This window comes from Salmo salar, chromosome ssa21 (genome assembly GCF_905237065.1).
Source record: "Salmo salar chromosome ssa21, Ssal_v3.1, whole genome shotgun sequence".
In the NCBI taxonomy this organism is placed as follows: Eukaryota; Metazoa; Chordata; class Actinopteri; order Salmoniformes; family Salmonidae; genus Salmo; species Salmo salar.
Genome location: NC_059462.1, coordinates 41,897,501 through 41,907,500, shown reverse-complemented (window position 1 = coordinate 41,907,500; position 10,000 = coordinate 41,897,501). Strand labels below are relative to the sequence as shown.

The 10,000-nt window shown below is 43.9% G+C and overlaps 1 protein-coding gene across 6 annotated transcripts in view; it reads left to right on the top strand.

The window, feature by feature from the left end:
- Positions 1-10,000, top strand: part of LOC106582334 (diacylglycerol kinase beta-like) — a 181,520-nt gene that overhangs the window by 158,130 nt on the left and 13,390 nt on the right. The window lies entirely within an intron of this gene.

Here is a 10,000-nt window from a genome sequence, read left to right as displayed (position 1 = left end):
CATATCAATGACTAAACAGTCCTAGAGCCATATCACTGACTAAACAGTCCTAGTGCCATATCACTGACTAAACAGTCCTAGAGCCATATCACTGACTAAACAGTCCTAGTGCCATATCACTGACTAAACAGTCCTAGAGCCATATCACTGACTAAACAGTCCTAGTGCCATATCACTGACTAAACAGTCCTAGTGCCATATTACTGACTAAACAGTCCTAGGGCCATATCACTGACTAAACAGTCCTAGTGCCATATCACTGACTAAACAGTCCTAGAGCCATATCACTGACTAAACAGTCCTAGTGCCATATCACTGACTAAGCAGTCCTAGTGCCATATCAATGACTAAACAGTCCTAGGGCCATATCACTTACTAAACAGTCCTAGAGCCATATCACTGACTAAACAGTCCTAGGGCCATATCACTGACTAAACAGTCCTAGAGCCATATCACTGACTAAACAGTCCTAGTGCCATATCCCTGACTAAACAGTCCTAGTGCCATATCACTGACTAAACAGTCCTAGAGCCATATCACTGACTAAACAGTCCTAGAGCCATATCACTGACTAAACAGTCCTAAGGCCATATCACTGACTAAACAGTTCTAGTGCCATATCACTGACTAAACAGTCCTAGGGCCATATCACTGACTAAACAGTCCTAGAGCCATATCACTGACTAAACAGTCCTAGTGCCATATCCCTGACTAAACAGTCCTAGTGCCATATCACTGACTAAACAGTCCTAGAGCCATATCACTGACTAAACAGTCCTGGAGCCATATCACTGACTAAACAGTCCTAAGGCCATATCACTGACTAAACAGTCCTAGTGCCATATTGTAAGTGTTTCATACTGCAACAATGTCCCCCACCAGCCAGCGGCAAGAAGAATGTCAGCTCTCTGTGGTGTCGCCCGGGTGACGCTATAACCCTCAATGAGTCATGAGCATCCTCTTTATCCCAGAGGACATTGGGGATGAGTTACACACACACACTGGGGACGAGCTGCACTTGCAGGACTGGTGCCCGCTGCCCTAGGTCGGTGACGAGCAGCTGTTTTTGGTTGCTATGAATTAACCTCCAAAACTGAACATTGAACAATAAAACAGTCTCAGATGCTGGGCTGCTGAATGCTGCTGGGCTAGCAGGTCTGTTTCACCCCCCCCCGTCCCCCCGTCCCCCCCCCCCCGTCCCTCTTGGTGTGTGGTTCCAAGTGCCTGCAGCTTCTGTGGTCTCTTTATTACTGTCCCAAAACCTGCTCTGTATGTAACAGACATAACTAGGGCCTACAGTGAACATGATGATGATAATGATTGTGGTGAGGGTGTAACGGTTGTCGTCGGGAATGGAGGACCAAAATGCAGCAGGAATGTGGATGCTCATCTTGTATTTATTTTTAAATCAAGAAAACGCCAAAATAACAAACAAAGAACTCACGAACAACAAAACAGTCTTGTCAGGCTCACACACGCAAAACAAGAAACAATCTCCCACAAACACTAAACCAAACAAATACCCATATATAGGACTCCCAATCAGAGGCAACGAGAAAACACCTGCCTCCAATTGAGAGTCCAACCCCAATAAACCAGACATAGAAATACAAAAGACCAGAGACCACATAGAAATACAAACATAGAACATTACCCAAAAATCCGGAAATAATAAATCAAACGCCCTATTAAATAAACCACCACCCCGAACCACATAAAACAAATACCCTCTGCCACGTCCTGACCAAACTACAATAACAAATAACCCTTATACTGGTCAGGACGTGACAGAGGGTGAGGATGATGAGGAAGAAGAAAAGGTAGATTCCTGGTTGTCACTAGTTACCAGAGCAACAAAGTCAATATTGTCTATCGTAAAAATGCGCAATTGAAAAACAAATCTGTTGGTCTTAATTTAGGGTTAGGCATAAGGTTAGCAATGTGGTTGGTTAAGGTTATGATTAGGTTTAACATCCGATTTTATGTAGAGAAATTGTAGAAATAGGTGGGGTTTAGCCATAATTATGACTTTGTGGCTGTGGTAACTAGCGACAACCCAGATTCCGTGTCGTCTCTTTGTTACATTCTTCCTGTCTGTGACACTGTAGCTCTTCTTCATCTGTCTCCCTCTCTTTCATCCATCCTCTCTCTTTCTTCCTTAACCACCCTGCCTCTGTGCTTGTCATTCGACTGAACTAGTTGGAATCCTGTTTCCATGGAGACCCTCCGGCTCCACTGAACAAGCAAGAAAAAAGAAAGAGAGGGAGGGAGAAAGTGAGGGAGGCTGCTGCCAGCTGTGTGACTCATCATATTTGTATTTATTTAATTGTATTTATTTCACCTTTATTTATCTAGGCAAGTCAGTTAAGAACAAATTCTTATTTACAATGACAGCCTAGGAACAGTGGGTTAACTGCCTTGTTCAGAGGCAGAACAGATTTTTATCTTCAACTGCCCTCCAGGCAGCCTTCACTGTTCTCTGCTGACCTGCCCTTCAGCACTACAGTATTGTAACATACTGTATAGTACTGTACACTCTCACGTTGTCACCCTCCCACCCAGCCCCTCACCAGACCGCCTCACCAACCATCAACACTGTCTGTCCCATCTGAGGCCAACGCCCAGCCCCTGTCCTGGCACAGCAACTTGTTCTAACATCTAGTCCAAAGGTTCTCCAACAAGAGGACATTCTGTCCATATGCTGCCTGTAGTATTTATAGCCTGAGAAAACAGAGGCGAGGAGACGTTTATCCACTAACACACACATACACATCAGTGGAGGCTCCTCAGAAAAGGAAGGGGAGGACCATCCTCCTCAGTTAATTTCATAAAAGTCAAAATAGTGAAACATTTAAAAAGTTATCCTTTTTAGATAAAACTGTACTAAATATATTCACGTCACCAAATAATTGTTTGAAACACACTGTTTTGCAATTAAGGTATTTTTATTTTATAGGAAAGTCAGTTAAGAACAAATTTGTATTTACAATGATGGCCTTTCCAGGCCAAACCCTAACAGCACTGGGCCAATTGAGCGCCGCCCTATGGGACTCCCAATCACAGCCGGTTGTGATACAGCCTGGAATCGAACCAGTGTCTGTAGTGACACCTTTAGCACTGAGATGCAGTGCCTTAGACCAATGTGCCACTCGAGAGCCCTGAAGGTCTACAGTAGTAGTCTCACCAAAACTCTGTAGGCTAGCACCATGGTGTAGCCAGAGGACAGCTAGTTTCTGTCCTCTGGCTACATTGACTTAGGAGGTTCATAGTTCTCACCCTCTTCCATTGACTTACACAGTAATTATGACAACTTTCAGAGGACGTCCTCCAACCTATCAAAACACTTGCAGCATGAACTGATATGTTGTCCACCCAGTCAATTAATTTGACTGGGTGTAACTGCTAAACTGCTTTCTGACTGTACACTGTACTGCATGATTGTAGAGTGTGTACTAACGCGTTAGTTCCAGTAGCTATGTTGACTATGACGTAAGACAACATGTAGGCTTTGTGTAGCGGTTAGCGGTCCTGATGTGAAAGTTTGGCTTGGAAAGGTTTTTTCACCTGGTCACAGACAGCTGATGTGTTGTGCACTGAAGTCCACAAGCGAAGGGAAAAGTTGAGAGGAAGAGTTGAAGGTTGAAGGAATTACATTAAATATACAACGAGCAAAGTGGTCATGCTGTTTTTATGTGGCTTCTATGAAAGTGAACTGTTTGTGTGTTATCAGGGGTGTATTGATTCCGCTGATTCTGTTGAAAAAAGTTTATTAAACGGAAGCAAAAGGAACAAACCAGGGATTAACATACCTGAATTTGTCCAATAGAAACTCTATATTGCAACTGTTGGACTAATGCTTACACCCTACATCAGCTAGATGCAGGAAAGAGTGTGCAAGGTGGTATTGAAGGTGTCACTGTTTGTCACCTTGAATTCTCAAAATTCTCTCGACCTGTACACCTACAGTACGTTGTAAACATTCATTTATAGGCTAGGTTCTAGCAACCTCATGATGGGTAGAGGGAAGATTCGAGTAACATTTAGAAGCCTAAACTTTTCGATGTTCCATTAAGAAAGTCCTAATATTCCCTCGCCTTAAATTGCACCGACCACCACTGACACACATGTACACACACACATGCTCAAGAGGGTACTGAGTGACAACCCTGTCCTCCCTGTCCCTTCTCAGGTGCATGCAGACACACTCACATAAACAGTGTATATGAATGCATCTCACACAATGCCATAGTGATCGTGAGCACAGTAGCTTTTGTTGTTGTTGTGGGGACTATGGTGTGAAACTTTGGTAATTGACGTGAAGACATTTCTGCACAACATTTCATTCTCAGATAGTTGTCCCCCACGATGAAATCGGGAAGGGGACTGTGGATCTGCCTCTGTCCGTCCATAAGTTTGTTCGTTCGTACGTTAGTCACGTGCGATATCTCATACAGCACGAAACTTGGGTGAATGATGCGTCTTGCCATAGAGATCCGGCATTTACAATATGACACTGATTGGCCAGATGGTGGCGTTATAACAAGAGATTGAAAATGCAAACTTTGAAGGGTCACGACTGGATCTGTCTCCGTCCTTACGTCTGTACGTTAATCACACGCAATATCTCACACAGCCCTGGCCCAATTTTCACAAAACTTGCCATAGAGGTCCGTCATTTACAAAATGACACTGAATGGCCCAAGGCAGGAGTTTATAGTAATTAACTGAAATGTGTTAGATATCTCAATTGGTCCAAGGTGGGGCGACATGTTTCCTGTTGCCTTGTTTGTGTTGTGACTTGTGAAGTACGCCTTTGGAGTTGTATTGCATCCATAACATCTTATCATTGGTGATGTCTCATCTGCATTTCTGACTCCTGAACACTGCAACAGTGAACACAGCCATGGCTCCTTATACTAGCCTAACCACCATCTGGCATCCCTGGCCCTTTTCTGGTCTCTGAAAGATCAATATCATTAAATGTCAAGCAGTGTTTGTTTGCCTCTGGCACACTGATTAACAGTGCTTTTAAGCTGTCCAGTCATGATGTACCTTTAAAGCATCTGCCTTGCTTGCTATTTGCTTCACGCTCACAGCCTTGTGTGTTTATGCCTAATTGTTTTGCATGAGCGTCTGTGTGGGTGTGGGGAATTTTGCATTTTCAATGTTTTCTGGGTATATGCAATTTATGCTTATTGAAATTTACTCTGCAGCACTGTACTTGTTTGAATTTATTTTGCGTGTGTGTGTGTGTGTGTGTGTGTGTGTGTGTGTGTGTGTGTGTGTGTCTGGAACTACACACTACTTTTTTTAGCAAAAATAAAATATGGGTAAAGTAGGCAAGAATTTCCTGTATTTTTCGGCATCAGACCTGCCTACTTGAAACATTGTTTATGGTGGTTCTGGACCGGTTCCGACTGACATTTTGGTGTATAAAGCGCTTTGTAAAACACCGTAAGGTCCTGTGCCTTATAATGCCACAAAGACCCATCTGTCTGCTCTCCGTTGCCACTCTGTCAGCGGAGAGAGAGTGACGTGTCACATTTTCTGGTCCATCCAGACAAATAATCTATTTCCTCTTCCTCTGAGTGAGTGACGTCATATGAACGGTGACAGTCTAGTGAGTCCAGCCCTTGTGGTTTCATCTCACTGTGATATTCTCAGCTTGATTTAGAGCTCTCAACATAAAGAAATACTAAATAATGTCATAGAATTGAAAGAAGACTCCTTTTTCTTGATCACAAAAAGGCAAAATCATTTCATGCTTAAAGCTGAAGTTGTAACGAATCTGAATGTACTGTATTCGAATGGTGTTTCTGTCGTCAGTTATATGAAATAGTGCCGATATAGTACTGTCACAAGTATGATCATATTGATTTTACAGTTATTATACGTGCAATGTTATAGCAAGTTATTTATAATTTGATTATCACTATATTCAGAAAGCATTTCAGTCATTTCAAGCCCTATTGCCCCACTTTTGTTGAATAAGTCACAAAATTCTATGTTATTTTTCATATTTACATAATATTTGTACACTGTACTTGACCTTGTGTCCTCAAAAGGGAGAACACCTCAGCAATTTTTTTTTTAATGACCAGAAAGGTGAGTTCCAGAACTTTCTAAAACTATGCAACATTACCAGTTATTATTTATGGCCTATTCATGAAAATTAATTAAGTTTGGGTATGTCTAGTCAGGCGGAAATCCACATTTTGCCCTGTCAATAGTCTAAATTACACATCATGACTCCAGAGTGATCTGTTCATTCAATTTGTAATCTATGACATTTGTGATTTAGATAATTTTTCACAAAGGAGTTTGGATGTAGTGATCTACTTTTTCAAAGTAACTTCAGTTAAGTAAACTACACTGAGTGTACAAAACATTAGGAACACCTTCCTAATATTGATCTGCACCCACTTTTGCCCTCAGAACAGCCTCAATTCGTCGGGGCATGGACTCTACAAGGTGTCGAAAGCATTCCACAGAGTTAGGGTTGTGTCAAGTTGGCTGGATGTCCTTTGGGTGGTGGAACATTCTTTCTGGTTCTAGATAGCACCTTTTTTTCTAAGAGTCAAGCCAGCTTGAGTTAAAAAGCAAGGAAGGACAGTGGTGACAATGCAAAATACTGTCTCAGTCTGTAGATGAAGTCAGGGGTTAGTTACTGCTACTGCTGACGAGGAAATTGATAATGGTCAGATGGTCAGAGGAAGGGAGGTAGTGAAGGGTTCTTTAGTGATCAGGACAGGGGCAGAAAGCACCCCTGTTACCACCCTCCCCCCAACTCCATCTCTTCTGTCTCCGTCTCACTTTCTATCTCTCTTTCTGTCTCTCTTTCTGTCTGTCTCCTTTTCTGTCTCTCTCTTTCTGTCTCTCTTCTGTCTGTCTGTCTGTCTGTCTGTCTGTCTGTCTGTCTGTCTGTCTGTCTGTCTGTCTGTCTGTCTGTCTGTCTGTCTGTCTGTCTGTCTGTCTGTCTGTCTGTCTGTCTGTCTGTCTGTCTGTCTGTCTGTCTGTCTGTCTGTCTGTCTGTCTGTCTCTCTTTCTGTCTGTCGTCTCTCTCTCTCTCTCTCTCTCTCTCTCTCTCTCTTTCTCTCTCTCTCTCTCTGTCTGTGTGTGTGTTGTAGAGCTGTACCATTGCAGGTTAAAGCCTGGCCAGGTTCCAACAACCTCTCCCTACAGGAGTCCTCTCCACCCTCCCTCCCGCTTAACACATTCTGGTTAGAGTCACACCCTGGCCTTAGTGTGGGCTATTTCAGGGCACTACCATCCAGGAACAGGTCATTGTTTTTACTCTCACACAGCTAAAACAGAATGGTTTCTTTTTTATTTCCCCCTGTGTTGTTTGCGATGACAGAAATAGACTAAACTATAATAAAATCAGTCACCCAGCGAGAATTGTGGGAAGAGCTATGGCTTCCTGGCACATACTTTCAACTGTCAAGAACGTCTGGTTCAATAAGTCAATCTTTCCTATGGGAGTATATGAGAAACTTTGTAAGTGTCCCTTATATCTGAAGAGTTGGACAGTCAACCAGGTTTTTTCCCATGAGAACTGTCATGAGAAATCAAAGTGCTGTTTCTGAACAGCATACGAACAAAAATTCGGAGCATTTTGACAAGCGCTGCATAAACCGTTAGAGAGTGTGAATATTCTTATATTAAAAATCATGTGTTACGTGAACACAAAATGTCTGAATATACTGTATGTGAGAAAGGACGGAGAGAAGTTAATAATGATTATGTATCTGTCTCCATGGTAGCATTCCTCTGTAAACTGTCAGTGGGCCAAGCAGGCCGCTCCCGCCCACACACCTTTACCATCCACTCACCTTGACTTTACTGCAGTAACAGTTAGTTCCTCTTAACCATCTGTCCTTATTCCGACCTCCTCTCCGGCCTCCTCTCCGAATTCAACTTGGGCCTCCTCTCCGGCTTCCCCTCCGGTCTCCTCTCCGGTGTCCATTCCGGCCTCCTCTCCGGCCTCCATTCTGGCCTCCTCTCCGGTCTTCACTCCGATCTCCACCACAACCTCCTCTCCGGCCTCCACTCTGGCCTCCACTCTGTCCTCCACTCTGGCCTCCTCTCCGGCCTCCACTACGGGCCTCCACTCCGATCTCCTCTCTGGCCTCCTCTCCGGCCTCCACTTTGGCCTCCTCTCCGGCCTCCATTCCGGTTTCCACTCCGGTGTCCACTTCGGCCACCCTGAAACATTGACAGTCGGACTGTGTCAGGAGCTAGGGGACAGAGGAAGGAAACACACCCTGGATTATAAATACATAACAGAGCAATTATTGGAACACATACTGTAGGTAGGGCTACTGTAGGGGGCAGTACTATCAAAGCAGTTGTGTATCAAAAAGGTTCATTTTGAAAACTATTGAACTGGTATGGGAGAATAGCAGGACTGGTTGCCAAGGACTGACTATAAACCTCAAACATTATTTTGTAGAACTGCTATACCCGACGTGTTTGTGTGACAGCCCATGGCATGGCAGGATAGCGAATCCAGTTTGGCCAGCTACCCGCCATCCATCCCACAATGCACTGGGTGTCTGTGTTATGTAAGAGGCTGGTCTGCTCTACTGTTAGTGATACTGGGTGGACAACTCTTTCTCTCTTTCTCTTTCTGTCATACATTTCTCAGGGACTATAGTCAGCTGTGGTCTAAAGTTACATAATACATAAAGTTACATTTGTATTACATTTGTATAACATTTTCAAACATTGCAATTCGTCTCAAAAGACATCATATGCATTATTAGGCCATTTATATCCAGCTAATCTGTATAGAGATGTGTTACGTAGGTTGAATCACAGGAGGCTGGTGAGGGGAGGACGGCCCATAATAATGGCTGGCATGGATTTAATATAATGGAATTAAACCACGCTGATTCTCAATCAGCCACCCTGATCCTCAACACTGGGGCCCCTCAGGGGTGTGTACTTAGTCCCCTCCTGTACTCCCTGTTCACCCACAACTCCTTCACCATCATTAAGTGGTAAGGCTGATCACCGACAACGATGAGACAGCCTATAGGGAGGAGGTCAGAGAACGGGCAGTGTGGTGCCAGGACAACAACCTCTCCCTCAATGTGAGCAAGACAAAGGAGCTGATCGTGGACTACAGGAAAAGGCGGGCCAAACAGGCCCCTATTAGCATCGACTGGGCTGAATTGGAGCGGGTTGAGAGTTTCAAGTTCCTTGGTGTCCACATCACCAACGAACTATCATGATCCAAACATACCAAGACAGTCGTGAAGAGGGCACGACAAAACCTTTTCCCCCCTCAGGAGACTGAAAAGATTTGGCATGGGTCCCCAGATCCTCAAAAGGTTCTACAGCTGCACCATCGACAGTATCCTGACCGGTGGCATCATCACCTGGTATGGCAACTGCTCAGCATCTGACCGTAAGGCGCTACAGAGGGAAGTGCGTACAGCCCAGTACATCACTGGGGCCAAGCTTCCTGCCATCCAGGACCTATATAATAGGCGGTGTCAGAGGAAAGCCCATAAAATTGTCAGAGACTCCAGCCACCCAAGTCATAGACTGTTTTCTCTGCTACCACACGGCAAGCAGTACCGGAGCACCAAGTCTAGGTCCAAAAGGCTCCTTAACAGCTTCTAACCCCAAGCCATAAGACTGCTGAACTATTAATCAAATGACCACTGGACTATTTACATTGATACCCCTCTCCGTTTGCTCTGTACTTTGCTGCTACTCGCTGTTTATTATCTATGCATAGTCACTTCACCCCCACCTACATGTACAGATTACCTCAACTAGCCTGTACCCCCGCACACTGACTCAGTACCAGTACCCCCTGTATATAGCCTCGTTATTGTTATTCTTATTGTGTTACTTTTTATTATTATTTACTTTAGTCTATTTGGTAAATATTTTCTTAACTCTTCTTGAACTGCACTGTTGGTTAAGGGCTTGTAAGTAAGCATTTCACGTTAAGGTCTACACTTGTATTCGTCACATGTGACAAATA